Consider the following 24,977-nt stretch of genomic DNA (forward strand, 5'->3'; position numbering starts at 1 on the left):
TCACCACTCAGTCATTTATCTCTTTTTCCAATGTTATCATTTCGTGAACAGAAATCCTTGATTTTGATTAGTCGAGTTTATCAATTCATATGGCTTGAAGGTTTTATTTTAGGTCTGATCCTTGCCGTCTCAAAGGTTAAAGGGATTTCTCCTACATTTTCTAATAGCTTTATGCTTTCACCTTTCATATCTAGGTTTTTAATCCATCAGAAATAAATTTTTATATGTGGTGTGAGGTGGAGATCTAGGCAGTTTTATGGTTTCCTGCACCATTGCATATTGTTATTTTTTAAATTGCTGTAACTTTGTATTATATCTTAATATCTGTAGGGCAAGTCTTCCTCCTTGCTCTTCTCCTATGCAGATTGACTTGCCTATTTCAAAGCCTCTATTCTGTCAGTGTTGAAGCCTGCGAGGAAGGCAGCTCCATTTTGTGGATGAGGATGCTGAGGCTCAAAGAAAGGTAGGGTTTTCCAGAGAGGCACAGTGAGTTATTCAGAGTGGTGGGACTTAAATTCATGCTTCCTGAGCCCCTGTTCTTGGCTCTTGTCACCGTACTAGGCTAACACACAGTATTCAAAGAAAATAGACAACTCATGCTCCAAAGCACAAATATTTGCCAGCACGATTCTCCACTCAGATGAACAAGTTAAAGGGACAGCATGGCCAGAACTGCTTTGAAGAGGCAAAAGGTGAAGACCAATAGGCATTTCAAGGGAGGTCATCAAGCATAGTTGGGAGGCTTCAGGCAATGCAAAGGAGGGCTTGGGAGACAGTGGAAGTAGTTCTGGAGTCAGATGATGGAGACATTGTGGGGGTGGATATTGAAGCAGTTGAATGTGTCTTAACAAATCAAGTCCTCGCACACTAGCAGTCAAGCAGGGAGCATTGGTCAGGAGAAGGGAAAAAAGAACATGGTGGCACAAATTACTGCAGTACAGAAGCCAGCAGTAGGCCCTGCAGACAGAGATGGTGTACACAGCAGAGTTTCCTGAGACATCCTGAAGAGGGGCTAGGAGTCTAAATAGGGACCCAGCCTGAGCAGCAGATCAGCAGAAAGACTTGATCCAGGCACCTTATGACCATAAACACTGCTTCAATTGAGTCTCACAGGGGCCCAGCTGCCAGTCAGCACTCTAGCCCCATCTGAGTAAACACTTTTTAAAGGTCAGAGCCAATGCCTCAGAATGGGGGCCTTCCTTAGCCCTGGAAGTGTGCAAGGAGTGATTGCATGGCCGTAGAAAGGTGGAGATTGTGTATGTGCTTAGAGTATAGATCATGCTACACTGTTGGTCCACTGGTTCCCAAACTGACTTAGGAGTCACCTTGGGAATGGCTTAAAAACACAGATGACAGTCCTTACCCTGTTGACTTACCCCCAGATAGGGAACCAGAAGTATAGAGAAGTGCTTTTCACGCTACCTGGGAGGGAAGGACTAGTTTTCCAATCTCCATTTTGTCACAATCAATACTTTTGTAAAATACAAAATCACACACTTCTGTTTTGCAGCCATGTCAAATTGCTAAAATAGTACCTAAATACCTACTCTTATTGTTATACTCATCTTATCAGCAAGCACTCATCTGTGGACCACACTTTGCATAACACACATTCAGAGGACCATTCCTTTAGAGATCATTTCCAGTCTGGAGATCCTAGGGCACTGCGCTTCTGCTCCTGGTCAGCAAAGATTGTCCTGCCTCTACTCCAGCTTGTGAGTTTCCCTGGGGCCAAGCATTTTGGTCTTGATTCATCAACTGAGAACCAAGTTTGCCATATGCTTGTCTTAGCTCCTAAATGGTCTCCCTGCCTTTGTTCTTGTCTGCTTTCTCAAAGTCTACTCTCCATACAGCAGCCAAGAGAATGTTTACAAAGCTTGTAACTAGTGTTCAGAACTTTCCAGTGGCTTTCCATTTCGTGAAGAATAAAATCCAAACTCATTCCCCTGTCCTGCAAGCCCTACCTAATCTGGCCTCTGCTCATCTCTCTGACCTCATCTCCTGCTATTCTGGATACACTGATTCCCTGGCTCTTCCTGAAACATGGATGAACATCCTACCTCAAGGTCCTTGAACATATTTATCTCTTTAGCTGAAATTTAGTTAATTCATCCTATTTATGCCTCAGTTCATACACTACCTCTACAAACAAGACCTCCCCAACTTCCTATACTAGATCAAATTCTCTGTTACATGTTCTTATTGCATCCTGGAACCCTTGGTCATAGCTATTAGGCCAGATATCATTATACCTTCATGAGTGTGTTTATCTGATTAATATCTGTTTTCTTCACTAAAGCTAAAAGTTTCATAAAGGCAGAGACTTTATCTGACTTGTTCAAAATTGTGCTTCCAGTAGCTAGAAGAATATCTAGCACATAGTAGATCCTTAATAAATAGTTGTTAAATGGCTGAATCATTGAGCAACTTTTGATTTGGGCTGGGAAGATGAGCAGGCTTTTTTTTTTTTTTAATTTACAGGAGATTGTCAGTTGGGAGGTGTAGAAGGAGGAAAAGGAATTCTAGGTAAGAAAACAACATGAGCAAAGGCATAAAGCCATGGAAAGGGAAGGTGGGTTGAGAGAAAGGTAGAAACCTTGGAATGGCTGAATAAGAAGGTATATGTAGGACATGTTGAGAGGTGAAAATGGAGATGATGGCAGGGACATGATACACCAGACCTTGTGCTCCAGGCTAAAGGGCTTCATTTTTGTCTGGAGGGCAATAGGGAACATTGGAAGAGGTGTAATGTGGGGGAAGATAGCACCAAATGAAGGCCCTGCCTCAATCTGGTTCCAGGCATCTCTCACTATAAGCCACCTTTAAAGGCCCAGGGTGCATTTACACAAGCCAGGTTAAGCCCCAGGGAGTCCCAAGTCCCAGCAGTTACCCTTTCTTTCTTTCTTTCTTTTTCTTTCTTTCTTTCTTTCTTTCTTTCTTTCTTTCTTTCTTTCTTTCTTTCTTTCTTCTTTCTTCTTTCTTCTTTCTTTTTTAAGATTTTATTTATTTATCTGACACAGAGAGAAAGATAGTGAGAGAGAGAGAGATCACAAGCAGGGGGAGCAGCAGGCAGAGGGAGAGGGAGAAGCAGGCTCCCTGCAGAGCAAGGAGCCCAACGTGGGGTTCAAACCCAGGACTCCGGAATCATGACCCAAGCCGAAGGCAGACGCTCAACCAACTGAGCCACCCAGGCGCCCCACCCTTCTTTCTTATCTTACATTTTCCTAAGTCTAGGAGCACTTTTTTTTTTTTGCACTGAGAATAATGTGTGCTAAATCCTCAATATGTTCCATTAACAGTCATTGTTTAAAGTTAGACAACTGGGGGCAAGGTCCACAGCTACAAGTTTAAAGGGAAAGTGCTGGTGTTTCTAGGAGGGATTACTATAACCTCCAGATTTTAGGGCCTGGGAGATGTACCTAAGGCCAGAGAGAAGAGAGAGAGAATGAGAAAGAGACAGAGAGAAACAAAGAGACAAAATCTGAGAGTAGGCCACACACACACACACACACACACACACCCACACACACCCACACACACACAGAGACAGAGAAAGAGAGAGAGAGAATGAGAGAAGACAGAGACAGAGCTAGAGAGACACAATCAATAACCATGATGGGCTAGGCCTAGGAGTCAGGGAGGGATGATACCAATGATAAAGGGCCAGAGGCCCAGCAGGAAGCACAAATGTGTATAACTAGAGAGCTGGCTTGCTCAGCTTCTGAAAAATGACTTCTTCCTTCCAACGAATGAGATGTGTATAAGCTCTAGAGGTAGAAGTTAAGTTAAAAAAAAGGAACAACCCCCAAATATCAAGGGAAACAGGTGAAAAACTTATTGGTTGGTTAAGAAGTGTACTGGCAAAATTTTTATATCCATTACTTTTCTTCCTTTCAATCCCAATCTGTGAAAAGTATGCATGAAAATAGGTACAGAGGCTCCTCACCCTCAAACAAGAGCTCAAAATAACTAATGGATGTCTAGGCACCCTGCTGAGGGTTTTGTCCCCAACCTGCCTCATGGTCTAGCCCCAGGCTTGGCATCTGAGGGCTCCTTATAGATTTCACTCAACCCAGGTCATTGTGTAAGCTATCCCAGACTATGTCTTTAGGGCAGGGGAGAAGAGCCACTGATGCAGCATCCAGGGATTTGCCTTGACATTGGGTATGTGAAAGCTGGGTGGCATTAAGTGCCAATTGGAAAAAAAGAATGATGCTTTCTGAATTTCCACTACTGTACCAGAGAAGGGACTATGGGGTGTCATGTCTCTGCTTTAATTTTCAATGTCAATTAGAAGGAAACTTCAAATATTCTGGTGATGGAGACAATGCTACTGTCCATTGTCCCCTTGTAAAAAGAAACTGAAGCAAGTTATGGAGGACAAGGTCTGGACTGCAGAGCTTCATTATGTTCTGCTACACTGGTAACTTTGGGCACACTCTTCCCCTCTCTGGGTTTCTCTCTTACCTGTCCAATGAAAAAAGGGACAAGTGATCACTAAGAGTACTTCCACTTGTGACATATTAGGAATCTCAGTATGTTAAGTCACCCAATCAGAATTCTCATGATCTTTTCAGAAATGTGAATTGAATTCATTCCACTGGGTTGAGTTACAACCACCTCACCAACTACTCAACTGTTCATTGAGAGCTGGGGTTCAACATTGAATAGAGGTCAAATGTGACATGTCCCAGAACTCTGTTCTTAATCTTGGTCAGTCCCAATTTTAAAGACATAGAAGGCACATTTTCCAAATTTACCAAATTTTTATAAGGCTTGAAGAGAAGAAGGTAGTCATTGTTAGTTGTAGCATCCTGGCCCAACTCAACAAAATGACTTTTTGAAAGATCACATAGAACGCCATCATGTTTTTTTTTTTTTTTTAAGATTTATTTATTTATTTATTTGAGAGAAAGAGAGAGCATGAGCAGGAAAGGCAGAGGGAGAGGGAGAAAGAATCTCAAGCAGACTCTGTGCCAAGAGCAGAGCCCGATGTGGAGCTCAATCTCACAACCCTGAGATCATGACCTGAGCCAAAACCAAGAGTCAGACACTTAACCGAATGGGCCACCCAGGTGCCCCCAAATCCATCATATTTTAAAATAATAAATTTTGTGCCCCTGATTAAGGATCTCTGGCTCTGAAGGAACTCAGAAGAAAAATACCTAATTTGGTTGACCATAAAGCTCAACAGGGGTCCAGAGTGTGATGTGGCTAGAGAACAAGCTGCCACAATAATTGGTTGCACTGTCCAGGAAAGGGGAAGTAGTGACTCCTTGTTGAGCAGACCAGACTCCTTGTTGTCCAGACTCTTGAGCTTAGTTCTGGGCCCCATACTTGAATAGAGTTGGGGACAACCTGGTGTGTGAAAAAGAAAATTACCAGGATGGGTAAAGGGGAGAAATAAGTGGAAGGACTATTCAGCATGGGGAGGAGCAGATTCCTGGGAGAATGTAGTCACCCTTTTGAAGTCTCTAAGTGTTTGTCCTGGGGAGGAGAGAGCAGGCTTACCTCCTTTAAGCCCTAGAAGGAAATCCTAACATGAGCCATTACGCTGCAAATTAGAAGAAGTCTACCAAAAGACTCACAACCTGAGAACTCTTTTTCTTACACTCCTGGTCATTCATTTGTTCATCATTCATTCATTCAACAACCCTTTCCTGAGATGAGAAGCAAAGAAGATTCAGACCCTGTCAACAAAGAGCTTCTAGACCAGCAAAAAGACCCCTGAGTTACATATCAGTAAGAACTGTGCTGGAGGCCACATGTTGGCAGGAGAGCAGTCCCAGCCATAGGCACAGATGTTTGCAGCATTTCCCTCTTGCTTGTTGCCAGAACCTCAGTGGCACTTGGTGGTACCACAGGCAGCAGAGACACCAGGGAACCCTCTCTTAAGGAGGTATGACTCACCAAAGGTGAGAATGGCCAGATAGCAATGACGCAAAAGCCTTGGAGATGAACTTGCCAATTAGTGTGGAAAAGAATGAGTCCCCAGAGATTCCAGAACTCTGAATCCATCCCTTCTCTTTCAGAGCAGCAAGAATTTTGGAGACAGCCTGGAGCCCCTTATGAAGCAGGAGAGTCATGGTGGGCCCCTGGGGACAGAGCTGTCGAGCCACAGCATGAGCCTCTGCACTCCTCAGAATTTCACTGGCAAATTCATCTACTGTGGCGAGGAGGTGGATTTGGTTACCAGGGATGCTGTAGGAATGTACAAATGTGGAGCCTGCTTGTCAGTCTCCCTCCCCACAGGGCTCCCAGCTGCTTCTTTCCACTGGTCTGGGGTAGAGGCAGCCAAAGCTCCTTATCTCATACTTTGCATCCATAACACACAGCCTTGCAAGCCTAGGCTGCAAGATCAGTCTTGTGTCTCTTTGGGCCAGGGATTCCAATTTTGCCTAGGAATAACAAAAGAGGAATTGTGGGTGTTTGCTCTCCTAGAGCCACTAGCTAGCCAGGGCATCAACAAGCTTCCCTGGCATCCTTCCATCTGAGCTGACCTGTGGAACTGATGAGCCACAGGTGAGCTTAGGCACAATGCCACAGATGTAAAACTGATTGCTCCAGATTCTGGGCTTCCTGTACAGGGTTGCCCTGGTTGGATTGCCTGCCACTGGCTGCTCTAAGGTGACTTGGCATTTCTGCCCCTGCTGCAAAAGCCATTTATCAGCATGATAGATATTTAATCTGCAGCCAGAGCTGCAAGCACGGTGACAGTTGTAGACAGAGGCAAGGGGAGATTCTCAGTCCACATTGACAGAGCTGGCTTTATCATGGCCAGAGAGATAACAAAGGGAGGTGATAAAGAAGGTGCCTTTATAATCACCATGAAAAGCTCATGCTACTCCACAGTTCTGCAGCATGCTGTGAGCATTTAAAAAGAAGGCAGGTAGCAAACAGACAAAGCGTCTGGACAGGGTGTCAAGCTAGGGACAGGGCTGAGTACCTTCTAGAACTAGCAGAGGTCCCCCTACTGAACATAGTAAGCAGGGCCACACACAGCCCTCCATTTTTACTACTACTATCACTACTACCACCACCACCACCACCACCACCACCACCACCACCACCACCACCAGGACATTCTCTGGGCTCCTTATGTCTGCCAGTTCATGCTGGAGTTTGCAGAGTCTTCCTAAAAGACCCCAAATCTCCTATTGGAGAAGGAAGAGAAAATGGCCAGTGAAGGTTCAGAGGATGTAACTGATACTTCCTGGGGTTAGTTGAGGCAAAACAAACTGGGCAGTGGTGGGGTCATGGGGCCAATCAGGTTCTGCCTTTCATAGTAGGCATGGGAAATAGACACAGTTGCTTCTGGAAGACCAGAGCTCTCCTTACATAGGACACATGTTTAAAGTTTCAGAAGCTAGCTGAGAGGGGAGACAGCCTTTAGATGATGAGCCTCAATGTTTCTTCTTCTTAGACAAGAGGAAAGGCAAGGGAGCAAGGAACCCTAGCAAATGCCTACAAGCTGAAAGGGGCTTTTGGGTTTGCCAAAGTTATCCACCATGTTATCCAACCAGCCACCAAATGTCTGTCCAGCTGACTGAGACCATGTATTGGCTGATTGCTTGGGAATATAAGTTGATGAAAAACTTCTGGAAGCCCTCTACCCTACCAGAGACAACCCTGTGAGATATTCTCTTCAAGCCTGGCTATATCATTTGCTTGGAGGATAATAGTGGGAGGTTGGTGAGTGGGGACCTAGCTTTCTTCACCCACTTGCATTTAGAAACCTGTGTCTCTTTTTAGAAACATCAAGTCTAATAAATATTTATATTTGCCTGCTTAAATCAGTAATAACGCTTCTGGACTAAGTGACTTTCAAATTCCAGTCCAGCCCTGAAGTTCTCTTATTATATTTTGTGATAATAAAGTATTATGGGTAGATAGAAACACAGGCTCCATTTATTTGTTTTTTTTTTTTTTTTTTTTTTTTTTAAGTTAATGATGTCTGTGCAGAGCCAAGGTGTTTGGACCATGAGGCAGTAACCTAAGCACAGTTAGTTATTCCCTCAAAGTATATTTAGGTTGGAACAAAGTTCTGGGCAATGCTCAGCTGTTTCTGATATGCTTATCTTATACCTGTAAGTCTTTTTTAAAATTTAATTTAAATTCAATTAGCCAACATATAGTATATTTAAGTCTTGACAGGGAGGGTCAAGAGCTTGGCTGGCACCCTCTTTCAAGGGCTGACCACTCAGCAGGTTCTTGGAGATGCTTGTTAAATAGGTGAATGAATGTCTAAACCCTTATCCCCAAACATCTTTCCTAGGAAGTTTGACTGTTTCTCTCAACATCTGCACTCCCATCTGCTAGCTTATCTGACATTAGTTCACAACTTGGGAAAATAAGCCTGGTGAAGATGGCAGGATAATCTGAACTCTGTCTAGATCATCATTTCACTCTTTTTATGGTTTTTCCTTTTGTTTTTAAGTTGTTTTCTTGGGGTTCCTGTTTCTTTCTTTCTTTCTTTCTTTCTTTCTTTCTTTCTTTCTTTCTTTCTTTCTTTCTCTTTCTTTCTTATTCTGGCTTCTTTGAGTCCTTCACCCTCAAATATGTGCCATGTTTACATTTGATGGAGTCCTTAGGGTCCTAACTCTAGCCCTCCTTTATTCCATTGGCCTCCATCCCAGCTTGGCTAGCAAGGCCAGACCTTCCCTGAGATCTTACACCTGGATGGGCAACAGCTGGATTTGTCCCCTACTCATCTCCCAATATCCATTATCTATTCTACAGGCCTATAGACACCCTGTGCTTGGAACCCATCTTGGACCAAGCCTTCTACTGAAGGAATTCCAGGTATCTAGTGTCTGGCCCCAGTTGTATCTCCCACTATACTTCTCACATACTCAACCCTCTGGGGACTGTCTCCTAAGGGCAGCTTGTGTCTTCCAACCTTTCTCTCTTTGTGATTGCCTTTTCTTCCACCTACACTGCCATCTTCCAAATCTACTACCAGAGTGTCCATTTTTAAATCTCAGTTCACATAACAATCTCTCTTTGAAGACTTCCCTACTCTTTAATGGGTTCAAAGAATCTTTAAGTTGGAAGAAATTTCTGAACTCACCTAATCCAATACCCCATTATACAAATGGGAAAACTAAAGCCCAGGGAAGGTCGAGCCATGCTCAATACTACAGAGCATGTCAGTAGCTTAGCAGGGGCTCAAATGCCACTCTCCTAACATTTACATTGCCTCATTCTGCTCCCTCCTCCTCACCTGGTTGTCAGTTGTCACTAAGCGGTAGAAATAAAGCAAACACACAGAAACCTTCACTGCTCAGAAAGATTAGAGGAAATATTGGAAGAAAACACTTCAAAATCTTAACCGCGGCTATCTTTGGTGGGTGGAATATGAATGGCATTTTCTACTTCTTTCTCTTATTCAGAATGTTTCACATATTCTTTTATGAGCATGAATTGCAGGTAAAATTGGGAAAGTCAAAACATGCAAAGATGGAGGAGGGGGGTGAGGAGGAGGGGGAAAAGAAAGGCCTTGTAAAGCTAGTATAGGTGTGGGAGCATTTTAGAGAGTCCAGTGCTTCCTTAGCAAGCACTGCACATCCCTCATGGGTGGAGGAAGCAAACCAGCTCTCCTTTAGATTAAGAAGCATACAGCTTTCACATTAGTCCGAGCCCCAGCAACAGCCCTAGCTGTGTCCCAGGAGGGAGGCTGCCTGTCCCAGAATTATTGATCTCCTGACCCATATTTGAGGCTGTGACTTCACCTTCATAGATTTCTTGGGTTACTGGGCTCCCTTGCAAACACTGAGCCATCATCTATTCAATGTCAGGTTCTAGAGTGTGGGCTGTGGGGTAAGTGTGATAGACAGGAATCAGAGGCCATTGGTGGCCTAGAGGGGCTCTCAGTTAAGTGAAAGAGACAGATGTGCATACAAATAAGGCAAAGGCAGGATGGAGGGAGCTTTGCAATCCCACCCCAGATGCCTGGGGGATGACATCAAGCCTGCTTATGAAACAGAGCTGTCTGCATGGGACAGCATCATAGCAGCTGCTTTCATGGCTACTAGAAATGGCTCAGCTCCAGCCTGCTGAGCCAGGTGTGGTCAGGGTGGGTCCTACAGGCATATTTAGCCCCTTTTCAGAAGAGACCTACACTCTGAGACTGAGACATCGTCTTCCCAGCCTTCTACCTACATTAACAGGGGTGAAGATGACCCATGTCTGGATCATGCCGGAGTACTGTGAATAGCCTCCATGTAAAAAGCCCAAGTAAACAAGCTGAGTGGACTTCAGCAGTGTGGTGGGTCCTGGCACAGTGGGCCTTTGCCCTGTTTTAACTCTTGTGATCATCTCCTTCTCTCCCAGTGTGCCCACTCCTCCTCCAGCTCTTTGCTTATATGAGTGTGGCTGTCACAAAGCTGTATTCACATGTTTTTCCTCCCTTCTTCTCTCTTCTTGCTGCCAGAGAGGCCCTTATAGCCCTGTCACCTCCCTCCTCACACCCCAAGGATGAGCCCTTTAGCAGCCTGGTGGCTGAGTGTGGGGAGGTACACACATATGCTTTCCAATACAGGAGATTTGGGAAGTAGGACTACCAGAACAGCAGCTCTGGGCAACCAGGAAGTAGAACTGGAGGGAGAGTGGCTGCAGTCTGATTTCCTGGGTTGTTAGAATGCCCCAGCCCGGGGGGCCATTTCTCAGAACAAATAGAATTTCCCAGTGTGATTAAACTCTGCACTGAGTGATCAAAGGGAGTGGGGAAAACCAGGAATCTCTACACCAGGGGTTTGGGAGTTCGGAAGAAATGGCATTGGATTTTGCCCAAAGCTTTTTAGGGGAGCAAGGATTGGATGTGGCCCTTGGAAAATGTCCAGGCTTTCCAGAGAGTATGAAAGGGCTGTGTGAGCAAATGTCTCTGGGGACAAGATCTCCAGTGCATCTAATGCCAAATGTGCTATAGGAGGAGCACCATAAGGGCCCAGATTATCTCGGGTCCCATTGGGTTGAGATTTACACCCTCTGTGCTGGGTCTTATGGGTAAATCTGGGGTGCTCCACATGGCACCACCCCTCCAGTAACTGTGGTTCAAGGATGTGCAGTGTGAAAGAAGAGGGGTTGTACTTATGCACACCCCTAGACATTGTCTTCATTCTCTGCTATCTTTGGCTAGCATGCTTGATTTTGTGAGTGAAGATGAGTTCTTATTGTTTCATGTGAGTTACATGAGCTTGTCAGCTGCAGGGCATGAAAGACAATATTTACTGTGTTGGTGCTGAGCTAGAGTGATGGGTGTGTGTTTTCTGTTGCTGGAAGTATGCCTTCTACTTTGTTTTGGACTAATTACAGCCCTCAGAAACATGCAGACTGAGACAACTTGCACACCTGAGAATAGAAGCCTTTCTTCACAAGGCACTATGCCACATTCCACACATCTCCCACGTGCATACCCACCATCAAAGAGGGGTGGAAGGACCCTAGCTTCCTGAGGATTCTCAAAGGCCTCAGTTGAGCTGGGAGATATGGGAACATGAAGCAGGAACTCCTGAAGCCAGTGTTGTTTTTAGAGGTGTGGAAAGTGGGAGGAAGGGGGAGAGAAAGAGAAATGACTTGTCTTTCAGTAGGGATGAAACATAGGAATCATATTTTTGATCAATGATTCTGTTATAGGCTAAATTATGTACCTCTAAGATTTGTATGTTGAGGTCTTTACACCTAGTACCTCACAATGTGACTATATTTAGAGATATAGTCTTAAAAGAGGTGATTAAATTAAAATGGGGTTGTTAGGGTAGGCCTTAATCCAGCCTGATTTGTGTCCTTATAGGAAGAAGAGATTATGACACACACACACACACACACACACACGCACAGAATGAAGACCATATGAGGACACAGGGCCATCTACAAGCCAAGGAGATAGGCCTGGAATAGATCCTTCCTTATGGCCCTCAGAAGGGACCATCCCTACTGACACCTTGATCTTGGACTTCTAGCCACCAGAACTGAAAGACAATACATTTCTATTTTTAAACCATCCAGCCTATGGTACTTTGTTACAGCTAAATGATATATCTTCTCTAGTGTTAGGAAGCATAAAAATCACACTGTGCTGATAAAACTGCAGATTTCATGGGCTCACCCCCAGATGCTGTGACTTAGTGAATCTGGGATGAGGCCCACCAGTTATGCTTGCTCAAGAAGGTCTGCAGGGACTCTGAAACATGTGGTCCCTGGGTCACACTTTGAGAAACTGGGACCAAGATATTGGACTTAGACTCAAAAGTACTGGACTTGAATCACAGCTCCAAAACTTAGTCACTCTGTGACCTTGGCCAAGTCAGGTTGCTTTCTGGGCCTCAGCTTCCCCCTCTGTGGAATGCAGTTTCCTTTCATGCTTAACCCACAGGGATGCTTATAAGTATGTATGTGAAAGGCAAAGCTCTGGTTTCCTATCAGAGGTGGTGTTTTAGCCCAGGCTGCCGTAACAAAATACCATAGACTGGGTAGCTTAAACAATAGACATTTATTTTCTCACTTCTGGAGGCAGGAAATCTGAGATCAAGGTGCCAGTATGGTTGGGTTCTAGTGAGGGCTCTCTTCAACATGTAGATGGCCACCTTATTTTTGTGTCTTCACATAGCATAGAGAGAGAGAGAGAGAGAGAGAGAGAGAAAGGAATCTTTGGTGTCTCTTCTTAAAAAGGTACTAATCCCATTACAGGAGCTCTACCCTCATGACCTCATTTAATCTTAAGTATCTCCCAAAGGCCCCACCTCCAAATGCCATCACATTGAGGGGTTAGGGCTTAACACAGGAATTTTTTGGAGGATACAATTCAGTCCATAGTAGGTGGCAATGGTATTGATGAGCTTGCAGTCCAATTTAGACCCTATATATGACTCCCCAGATCTCTGAGACTCAGGGCCTGCATTACAAATGACTGCACTGTGAAATAAACTTTGAGGCTTTGCTTCCTCTTTGACTCTTCACTGAGGTTGCTCAACCTTTTTGGGCAGAGGGGTTTCTGTGACCTGGTGGCCCCAGGATAGGGGATATGGAGATGGGGATAGGTGAGTAGCTGGGAGACCGTTAGATCTTCCTCCTGTGAACAGGCCAAGCTACTAAAACTCTTCTATATGTAACTCAAATGTGTGGGGCCTCCTTGGGCCACCACTGCTCTGGCACTATGTACCTGTAGAGGATAATCTCAGCATGTTGGTCAGATCTCAAAAAGGAAAAATCCAACTGCAAATGCATATTGACAGTTAATGTGGCATTTCACTGGAAGCCTTCAGGGAGAGGCAGAGAAGAGACCATATATCACAAAACAACATTAATAGTCTCTTTAAACATCCTGGCTTTTTTTCTGAAAATCCATTTTCTGTAGTGGCTGCCTTATTCCTCCTCTCTTTTCCCCAATCCTATTCTCCTTAACCCTTCTAGCCTCTCAAGCCAGAGTCCATCTCTAGACTAGGCACAGAGGAAGTTCTCAGTCAGAGACTACTGCATGCCTGGGAAAACCTAGGGTCTCTATCTGCCAGTCTTGTTTCATGGGTTATATTCCCATCTCTTACAGGCTCAACTGGTCGTGGGTGTGGTGTGTAACTACAGAGCCCTTCATTGTGGTCTTTTTCATAGTGGTTTCCATGCCTCAAGATCCAGTATACCAGCTCTCTGTCTCAAGCCAGCTTTTTCCCATCTCCTACTTTTGCTATACTTTGACCATTTACCCAGTCCAGCACTCCCCTATCTCAGAGCTCATGGGGTAGCATTGTTAGAACACTCTGAGTTGGGGTAATTTAGGCCAACTTTTCATTTTACAGATAGGAGAATTTGGGGCCCAGAATAGGAGGAACTTACCGAAGGCTCCACAACAAGGTAAGCCAATGGTCACTGTGAGGATGGTGACAATCCAGGCTTTCACAGTCACTTTAGAGGTCCAAAGGTGTTAGGCAGGAGCCGTTAATCTCCCTGCAGATCCACCCTCTAATGTATCCAGACCTGTGCCTTACACACATAAGTCATGCCTGTGTGGGGATTGGCTGCCAATCTGCCAGGCCAGGCTCTTCCAGACTGTGATGAGGAGACAAGGTGAGGGGAGTCTCAGGCCTTTCTGCCTGGAAGGAATCTTGGGAAGAAGTTGCCCAGTTGGTGCATTTATAGTACAATGACTTTGAAGTGGCATTTTTATGGTAAAAATAGGCAGAAATCCTGGGCTCTTCAGGGAGACCAGGTACCCAGGTTAGAGTGACTGTGGGAGGAGGGACCTCTGCCTCTTGGCCCCCCATTCCATGTACCTTCTTGCTTGCAGATGGACCTTTTTAGCTTGTGGGGGAGGGTAGGGGTTGTCACAGCAAGTAACTCACTCTCTACATCTATAGAAATGTAGCAGCAGGTCTGCCAGGAGGCCTCGGGGAAGGTTCACAGCCCTTGACTGAGCTATCATGGAACATCTTGTTAAAGCCACTGTTACCTTTCCCTCTATAACTGGTCTCTGTGTGTTATGGACTGCATGTTTTTATCCTTCCAAAATTCCTATGTTAAAACCCTAACCCTCAGTGTGATGGTATTAAGAGGTGAGGCTTTTGGGAAGTGGTTAGATGTTGAGGGTGGAGCTCTCATGATAGGATTAGTGCCCTTATAAGAAGAGGCAAGAGAGGACTTAGTTCCTCTCTCTCTGCTCTCAACCATATGTGGATACAGCAAGAAGTGGCTAAATGCAAGCCAGAAAGAGGGCCTTCACCAAGAACTTAACTGTGATGGCACCTTGATTTAGGACTTTCCAGCCTCTAGAATTGTGAGAAATAAATGTTTTACTGTTTAAGCACTCAGTCTATTGACTTTTGTTACAGCAGATGAGCAGACTAAGACACTCTTACCATGCCTCCCAATCTATTCTTTGCTCAGCAGCTAGAGTATCTTTTTAAACCACTTTATTGAGGTATTATTGACATATAAAAAACTGTCCATATTTAATGTATATAACTTTAGTGACTTTGGAGTTGACACTGTGAAACTATCACCACAATCTATACCATAAACACATTGAACACTGCCAAAAGTTTCCTCCTGCCCTATTTATTTACTTATGATGAAAAGAACACTTAATATAAAATTTACCCTCTTTAGAAAATTAAGTATATAATACAGTATTGTTAGCTCTAGGCACTATGCTGAATAGTAGATCTCTAGGTCTTATTCATCTTGTATAACTGAAACTACCTTTTGATTAATAACACTCCGCCCCCTGCTGCCACCAGCCCCTGGTAACCACTATTCTACTCTGTGATTCTATGAGTTTGACTATTTCATTCCTTATATAAGTGGCATCATGTAGTATTTGCCCTTCTGTGTCTAGCTTATTTCATTTAACATAATGTCCTCCAGGTTCATCCATGTTGTAGATAGCAGAATTTTCTTCTTTTTAAAGGCTGAATAATGTCCCATTATATATATGTATACACCACATTTTTTATTCCATTCATCTGTTGGTGGACATTGAGGTTGCTTTTATGGTTTGCTATTGTGAACAATGCTGCAGTGAATATGAGAGTGCAGCTATCTCTTTTGAGATCCTGATTTCAATTCCTTTGGATATATATCCAGAAGTGGGATTGTTTTATCACATGGTAGTTCTATTTTTATTTTTTTGAGGGGCCTCCATGCAGTTTTCTATGGTGGCTGCATCAATTTATATTTCCATCAAAAGTGTACATCCTCACCAAAAATTGTCTCTCTATATCCTCACCAATACTTGTCTTCTATTATTTTTTTTTGAAAATAGACAACCAGATAGATGTGAGGTGATATCTCACTGTAGTTTTAATTTGCATTTCTCTGATGATTAGTGATACTGAGTACCTTTTCATGTGTCAGTTGGCCATTTTTACATCTTTTTTTGGAGAATAAACAAATTCAGTAAAGTTGCAGGATACAAAATCAAAGTACAAAAATCAGTTATGTTTCTATACACTATACACTAACAATGAACCATCTGAAAAGGAAATCAAGAAAACAATCCCATCTACATCAAAAACAGTAAAATACTTAGGAATAAACTTAACCAAGGAAGTGAAAAACTTGTATACCCCAAACTACAAAACACTGATGAAAGAATTTAAAAAACTCACAAATAGGGGCGCCTGGGTGGCTCAGTCCTTAAGTGTCTGCCTTCGGCTCAGGTCATGATCCCAGGGTCCTGGGATTCAGCCCTGCATCGGGCTCCCTGCTCCGTGGGAAGCCTTCTTCTCCCTCTCCCACTGCCCCTGCTTGTGTTCCCTCTTTCGCTGTGTTTCTCTCTGTCAAATAAATAAATAAAATCTTTTTAAAAAAATAAATAAAAAACTCACAAATAAATGGAAAGATATCCCATGTTTATGGATTAAAAGAATTAGTATTGATAAAATATTCATACTACCCAGAATGATATCCAGATTCAATGCAATCTCTATAAAAATCCCAATGGTATTTTTTATAGAAATAGAAAAAAATCCTAAAATTCATATAGAACCACAAAAGACCATGAATAGTTAAAGCAATTTTATTTTTTATATATTTTTTATTTTTTTAAAGATTTTATTTATTTATTTGACAGAGAGAGAGAGAGAGGTCTTCTGTATGTCTTTTTTTTCCCTTGTTTGTTCATTTGTTTTGTTTCTAAATACCACATATGAGTGAAATCATATGGTATTTGTCTTTCTCTGACTGACTTATTTCACTCAGCAATAATACCCTCTAGCTCCATCCATGTCATTGCAAATGGCAAGATTTCATTCTTTTTTATGGCTGAGTAATATTCTGGTGTATGTGTGTCGTCAGATGATTTTTGACAAGGGTGTCAAGAATACACAATGGGGAAAGGATAGTGTCTTTAATAAATGCTATTGGGGAAACTGGACAACCACATGCAAAAGAATGAAATTGAACTCTTATCTTACACCATACACAAAAATCAACTCACAATGGATTAAAGACTTGAAACTGTAAAACTCCTAGAAGAAAGCATAGGGAAAAAACTTATTGACATTGGCCTTGACGATGGTTTATTGGATATAACACCAAAAGCATAGGCAACAAAAGCAAAAATAGACAAGTGAGATTACATCAAACTAAAAGGCTTTTGCACCACAAAGGAAACAATCAAAATGAAAAGGCAAGCTACAGAATGGGAGAAAATATTTGCAAATCATATATCTGATATAGAGTGATTTAAAAATGTAAATCACTTTACTATCCTGCTTTTCAAACCTTCCATGGCTTCTTACTGCAGACAAAATAAAATTCACCCCTCTTATCCTGACCTCCAAGGCTCTGAGTTACCTAGCTTCACCTACTACTCCAACCTCATCTGGTGTCACTCTCTTGTCATTCCCCATATGCCAGCCCCATGGGCCTTTCCCCCTCTTTTTTCTTAAACAGATCAAGCTCAGTCTATATTTAGGACTTTGGAGCTTACTTTTCTACTTGCTTGAAAAGCTCTACCTCTCAGATCACTATGTCACTGACTCCTTCTTGTTAATTACCCTCAACTTAAATGTTATTTCCTCAGAGAGACCTTCTCTGAACTAGCCAACCTAAAGTAACTACAGGGTTATGAGCACATTGGTTCCTTGCCACATAAGGAACTTTCTTCCTTATGACTCATCACTCTGAGTTATGTCTGTATGTGTATTTGTTTACTTGCTTACTGTGCATCCTCTTTACTTAAATGTAAGCTCCACAGGGCCAAGACATTGTCTACCTTGACCTTCACTGTATTTCCAGTGCCTGACACTCAGCAGGCACTCAGGAAATGTTTGGGGAGTGAATGAAGGAATGAATGATGCATAGAAATTATCCAGGGAAAGGTAATGGTAAGGAAGGCAAACTTACCCAATCCCCCAGGCAGAGTTAGACAGCCTGGTCTCTTAGCCCTCCTGCTATGATTACAATGTGTTATGATGTACCTGCTACATGGCTACTTCTCTCAACAGATGCTAAACCCCATGAGGACCAGGATCATTCCTGTCTTATTCATCACTGTATGCTTTGTATGTCAGTATGCCTGGTACATAAGATGTCTTCAATAATTTTTTGTTGGTTGATTGAATAACTAAATCTATCTTCCTCAATTGATAGAACATAGATGGAATAAATCCAACATATCTATCTTTTACAAATGGAAAAGCTGAGACCCAGGGAGATTTATCCACCATCACACCCTAGTCAGGCCATAGTGGAGGTGTTAGCAGCAGAACTATTTTCCTGTAAATGATTCAAAAGTTGGCTCAACTGAGATGGCTTTTCAAAGGTAAGCAGCTAAGCAAACAGAAGTCCAATCCATCATTTTTGCTTGGAGAAGGGAATCTTGTTACAGAGGCAAAGGTCATATTCAATGAAATGCCACATCTTCTAGGACAGGATTAGCCTGGACACAATGGAGGAATAGAGCAGCTATGTTGAGGTGTGGTATGCACCTGCCAACACTAATAGTACTCAGGTTATGTTTCTACTCTTCCAGTGCATCCCCTTCCCAGAAACCCCAGCCACATGCCCCCATCCTGTAGCAGGTGTTGCTATCAGCTTTTGATAGTGGGGATTACTGGCAAGGTCTGTGTTTTCTGAGACAGCCTTGCAGAGTCTTAAGAAGATGTTAAGAAGACACAATTTAGAGTCAAACAGATCTGGATTTGAATCTTGTATTTTCTACTTACAAAACTTGACTGTAGCAAAGAGATTCACCTCTCTGAACCTCAGTTGCCTCCTCTATAATTTGGGTATAGTAAGAATAAGATTTATTATGCAGGGCTTTGTGAGAACTAGGTGAGGTCATGTGAGTACTTGATAAACTGTGAAGCTCTGTGTTCATGCTCTTCTTGTGTCTTTAGGTATCTGCCCTGTTTGTATTTAGATGATTGCTTATGTTCTTTGAGGATAAAACTTTTTATTTCATCTCTGGGCATCTCATTTGTGCCCAGTACAGAGCAGGGCAGAGAGTGTGTACCAGTGCAGGCTGCAAACCTGTCTGGGATCTAACACTCAGTGAAGATAGGAAGAGCTGTTGCCAACAGGCTGGAACACTTGGGTCTTTATGTGTGTGTAGCTGAAGTGGTGGGTACCATGCCTAACTCTAAGGGGACAGGCAGACTAAGTTTCTGTGCAGGCAGGATGGTTTTTGATAATGTAGTTTGCCTTATGGTAGTTACAGTACATGAAGGCAACCCCAATGCTGGACCTAGAATACATCCAGAGGTGGCTACATGTAGTTACTTACCATTACCCAAGTCCCAGCCTAAGTCAATTCTAAGAACCTAGCTTACTAACCACAAACCTAATAGGAATGGAACTGCGCCAGAAAGTCAGGGCTCCCGTGTTTTAGCTGCTGGAAGGAAGTCCATGGGTTGGTGATCTGAAGTGTGGGCAAGGGAATAGACAAGACTGAAGCAGAGCAGGTTGTGGAGAAAGAGTTGGTTAAATCACTGTTGAATTAAAGATCTTGCCTAGGAGGGGGCCAGAAGCAAAGTCTGCTCCTTGGCTGCAGCCTGAGCTACAAATTACCATCCAACCAACTCAGAGTCACTCAAAAAACAAGACTGCAATGGATTCAAAAGTTGCTTCTTTTATGCCTGAAGTAGAGGAAGGACTGACTTTGGAGAAAATACTTATTTCATTGGAAACATCATTCTGAGCAGCTGTATTGATTATATCCATAGTAAATATTGATATAGGGTAAATCTCAAACCAGCACCTAGATTTTTATGGCCTCCCCATCTATCACAAGCCCCAACCACTCTACAACCATGCCTGTGATGAAGTATAGAGTAAGCTATTCACTGGCACCATTAAGTTGGGGAGAAGATAGTCATCAAATATTGTAATGCCTAATGATTGAATTTAAATTTGGTGCTTGGCAAGACTTTATTCTATTGCTTATCCCTTCTCTTCTGTCTCTATCTCCCTTGAATTTTCATTCCTGCACAATGACTGTCCCAGCCTTCTCCTTTTTACCACCAAATTTTTGAAAGAAGTAGTCTGTTCTCATTCTTTCTTGAAGCCATAACAATAAAGTTACCACCACCACCACCACCACCACCACTCTACTTGGATGTCCCACAGGCACCTTAAATCCCACATGGTTAAAATTGATCTCCTGCACACTTCCAGTGTTCCAGTCTCAGTAAATTCTGCATCAGGCATTCAGTTGGTCAAACTAAAATGTGGGTGTCATCCTTTACCTCTCCCTTTGCCTCATGTCACCTCTCATCCCCTGCTACTTAACATCACTGCTCTCAAGATAAAGACAACAATATTTAATATGGTCTACAAAGCTTTGCACATTCTGGCCCTTATCTATCAGTTCCATTGTAGTTTGCACCATATTCACCTTTGATCATGCAACTTAAATCACAATGATTTTATTTCTGTTCCTTGAACACACAATTGCTTCTGTCTCTGGCCTCAAGTCCCCCTTAGACCATGCACTTCTCTTTTAGAGAACTTTTAGAAAAATTAATAAACTGTATTTCTTAGAACAGTTTTAGATTTACAGAAAAATTAAGCAGATAGTACAGAGAGTTCCCATATACCTACAATAGTTTTCCCTATTATTAACATCTTACATTAGTGTAGAATTTTAGTTATAATAATGAACCAATATTTATACATTATTAACTAAAATCTGTAATTTATTCAAATTTCCTTACTTTTTACCTAATGTCCTTTTTGTGTTCCAAAATACAATACTATATTTAGTTGTCTAAATATATATCTTCATAGGCTTTTCTTGGTTGGACAATTTCTCAGACTTTCCTTATTTTTAGTGACTTTGACAGTTTTGAGGAGGACTCATCCAGTATTTTGTAGAATGCCCCACTATTGGGATTTGTCTGATGTTTTTCTCATGATTAGACAGGAGTTATGATATTTGGGAGCAAAACCTCAGAAGTAAAATGACATTTTCATCACATCATATCAAGGCAACACACTATCTACATGATTTATGATAGTTGATGTTGACCTCGATCACCTGGCTAAAGTAGTGCTGGTTAGGTTTCTACACTGTAAAATGATTCTTCTTCCCCTGCTTTCCATACTGTCTTCTTTATAAAGAAATCAGTATGCGCAGCCCTCACACAAGGAGTAGGTGTTATGCTTACCTTCTTTTAGTATCTATACAATTTATTTGTAATTCCTGTGTATGAGAGGCTCTTATCCCCCATCGATTAACTTATTCAATCAGTTATTTCTATCACTATGGACTCATGAATATTTACTTTATACTTTGAGTTACATTCTAATATTACTTTATTTTGGTGCTTAAATTATTCCAGGTTTGGCCATTGAGAAGTCTTTCAGTTGGCTCCTGTGTCATTTTGACATGCTCTATTATGGTGGGATTTTGTTGTTTCATTTTTAGCACTTCTTTTTTAGAGGGTAAAATTATATTTTTTTGTCACATAATTAGATGGCAGTTGAGTATATAGTCTTAATATCTGATCTTTCTTTTTGTAAATAAACAAAATTATAAATTTTAAATAGCCAATGAATGGTTATATTTTCAGAGAACATAATTAGATTAATTCATTAATGGTGGCTTAAAGTTTTCCCTTATTAGCACCAGAAAATTCACCCAATTTTGTCCCTTTTAAAAAACTGGAAGGATGGGGTGCCTGGGTGGCTCAGTGGGTTAAGCATCTGACTCTTGATTTTGGTTCAGGTCATGATCTCAGGGTTGTGAAATGGAGCCCTTTGATGTGCTCTGTGCTGGGCATAGAGCCTGCTTAAGATACTCTCTTTCCCTCTGCTCCTACCCCACACCCCCTCCCTCTTTAAAAACAAAACAAAACAAAAACCAAAAAACAAAAAACTGGAAGGTTGGCATGCATTTGACTTCACATTCTGAAGCAACATCCTGACAGTCATCCACATTTACTTCAAGGGATACCACGTTGGAATACTTCTCAAAGAGGGAAAGGCTTGATCATTTTGCAAGGCCCACACCATATGGCTGAGAAGTCAACTACAACTAGTTTATCTCCTGCACTGTTCGCGGCTTCCTGAAAAGCATACTTGCTCTTTATCTGTTTCACCATTTTGGCAGTTGGGGTCTGACGAACAATGGTGAAGACTGATGAGAATGGATCCAAAAATGCTAGACAGAGCTTGCAAAGCATGCAGTCTGCCTTCCCTTCATAGCAACTAGCACTTATTTTTTTTTAAATTGTGTATTTAATTTTTTTATTTGAATATAGTTGACACACAAACTGATGGTTGCCAGAGGAAAGGGGGCCTAGGGGATGGACAAAATGGGTGAAGAAACATGGGAAATACCCACTTCTAGTTATGAAATGAATAAGCCACAGGAAAAAAAAGGCATAGCATAGAGAATATAGTCAATGACACTGTAATGGTGGTGTGTGGTAACAAATGGTAGCTACACTTGTGCTGAGCACAGTATAACACATAGACTTGTTAAATCACTTATGTTGTACACCTGAAGCTAATGCTTTTGGCACTTCATTTTCTGGTCTTACAAGATACTTGGCTTATGTTGTATATTTTCTACCCCAGTCCTAGAAGCAGCTGTTTCTCCAAGGAGCTCTTGGTTCTTTTTATTGGAGAAAGGTATTAGGAACCAAGATCTAGGTGTTAGGTGTGCTTGCTGTAGTACACTTTTATTAGTTGCAATTTTACATCTGTTTGTCTGATTATTTAATGAATGTCTTTCTCATCCACAAGGTGTTCCAGTACGGTAGGGACCGAGTATGCTATTGCTTTGTTATGTTCCCAGTGCCAAGCACAGCCTCTGTTACATAATATGCATTTAATAAATACTTTCTAGATGAAAGAGGGTTTATATATCATGGAACTTTCATCCTTATGTTCATCCAGGACAGAAATATCAGAGTAATCTAATTCTCCATCATCTTTTCCAGTCTTCACATCCAATCAATCATTAAGTCCTGATAATTTCTAGAATGCATTTCCTAATTTCCACTTTACCACTGCATTGACTCAAGTGCATATTTCTTATCTATGGACAACCACAATAGCATCTCAAGTGGTATCCATACTTTCAATCTACACTTCATATTGGTAGAAATTGACAAGCTACTTATAGAATTTATATGGGAATGCAAAGGACCTGGAAAACCTGAAGCAATATTGAAAAATATAAGCAAAGTTGGAGGATTAACCTTTACCTGATGTCAAGCCTTTCTCTAAAGCTATATTAATCAAGATAGTGTGTTACTGGCATAAATATTGACTAATATATCACTGTGACAGAATAAATATCTCAGAATAGATCCACACTTATAGTCATTTTATTTTTGACAAATGTGCCAAAGCAACACAATGAAAAAGGAAAAATATTTTCAGCAAATGGCATTTATATAACTGTCCATCTATTATGAATAAATGAACTTTGAACCTAACCTCACACCATACACAAAAATTAATTTGTCATGGATCAGGGACCTACGCATACAGTGAAATGCCATAAACCTTTTAAGGAAAATTATAGAAGAATATTTTTGCCACTTGGAAGTAGTCAGTTTCTTAGCCAGGATACAGAAAACAGAAGCAATGAGAGAAATTGATAAATTAGACTTCACAGAAATTTTAAAACTTCTGCTTATCAAATGACACTGCTAACAAAATTAATGGGCAAAATATATATTGGAGGAAATTATTTTTAAAAACTTACATTTGATAAGGGACTGGCATTCAGGATATGTAAAGAACTACAACTCAATAATAAAAAGACAGACAAATGAAAATGGGCAAAAATATTTGAACAAACACTTTACAAAAGATATACAAATGGCCAATAAACACATAAAAATTGCTTACATCATTAGTCATCTTGGAAATGAAAATGAAAAGCACAATGAGACACCACTACACACTCACCAGAGTAGTTAAAAATGAAAAGACTGACAATAGTAGATATTGATGAGGATGTGGAGAAAGGAACTGTCACACACTGTTGGTAAGAATATAAAATTATATAATCACTTTGGGAAAGGGTCTGGTAGTCTCTTATAAAACTCAGCATCCACTTAGCCTGTGACCTAAACATTCAACTCCTAGGTATTTACCCAAGAGCCATGAAAATACATGCCTATAAAAAGAATCATACAAGAATGTTCATAACAGCTTTATAAATAATAGCTTAAAACATGGAAACAACCCAGATGTCCATCAACAGGACAATAATAAACTGGATAGACTTAAATGCACAAACTGGATACACAAAAGGGATAAACAAACTGTGGCATATTCATCCAATAAAGCACTGCTTAGCAATAAAAAAGAATTGCTGATGCATGCAATAGCCTGGATGAATCCCAAAAGCATCATGCTGAGTGAAATAATCCAGACACAAAAGAGTAAATTGTTGTTCAGATTCAAATTTCTGCTTTCTCCAGATGACACTGTAGAAGAGACTACTATTAGATTATGTCTTGCTCTTTTCTCTTTCCTTTCCTTTCCTTTCCTTTCCTTTCCTTTCCTTTCCTTTCCTTTCCTTTCCTTTCCTTACCTTTCCTTCCCTTCCCTTCCCTTCCCTTCCCTTCCCTTCCCTTCCCTTCCCTTCCCTTTTTTGTCTTCTACATGACAAGATCTAAGTTAGTTTTCCTCCCCCCTCCAAATACTTATCCATTTATCTCAACATATTTCTTTTTTTAAAAAAGATTTTATTTATTTATTTGAGAGAGCAAGAGAGAGCATAAGCAGGGGGAGAGGCAGAGGGAGAAGCAGACTCCCTGCTGAGCAGGGAGCCAAATGGTGGGGTTTGATGCCAGGACCCCAGGATCATAGCCTGAGCCGAAGGCAGACACTTAATGACTGAGCCACCCAGGTGCCCCTATCTCAACATATTTCTGTACTGATTTGAGATGTCTCCTTTATTATATACTAAATATTCATATATGTGAGTCTGTTTTTAGATCTATTCTGTACACTATTCTTTTATGTCACATCTCATAATTATTGTGACTTCAAAATATATTTTAATATCTGTTATAGCA

At 41.6% G+C, this 24,977-nt stretch overlaps 1 pseudogene; it reads right to left on the minus strand.

Moving 5' to 3' along the window:
* Window positions 1-21,515: 21,515 nt before the first annotated feature.
* Window positions 21,516-22,073, minus strand: LOC112816427 (thioredoxin-like; annotated as a pseudogene).
* Between the last annotated feature and the right edge of the window lie 2,904 nt (window positions 22,074-24,977).

This window comes from Callorhinus ursinus, unplaced genomic scaffold (assembly GCF_003265705.2).
Source record: "Callorhinus ursinus isolate GAN/ISIS: 27379988/994484 unplaced genomic scaffold, GSC_fseal_2.0 scaffold84, whole genome shotgun sequence".
In the NCBI taxonomy this organism is placed as follows: domain Eukaryota; kingdom Metazoa; phylum Chordata; class Mammalia; order Carnivora; family Otariidae; genus Callorhinus; species Callorhinus ursinus.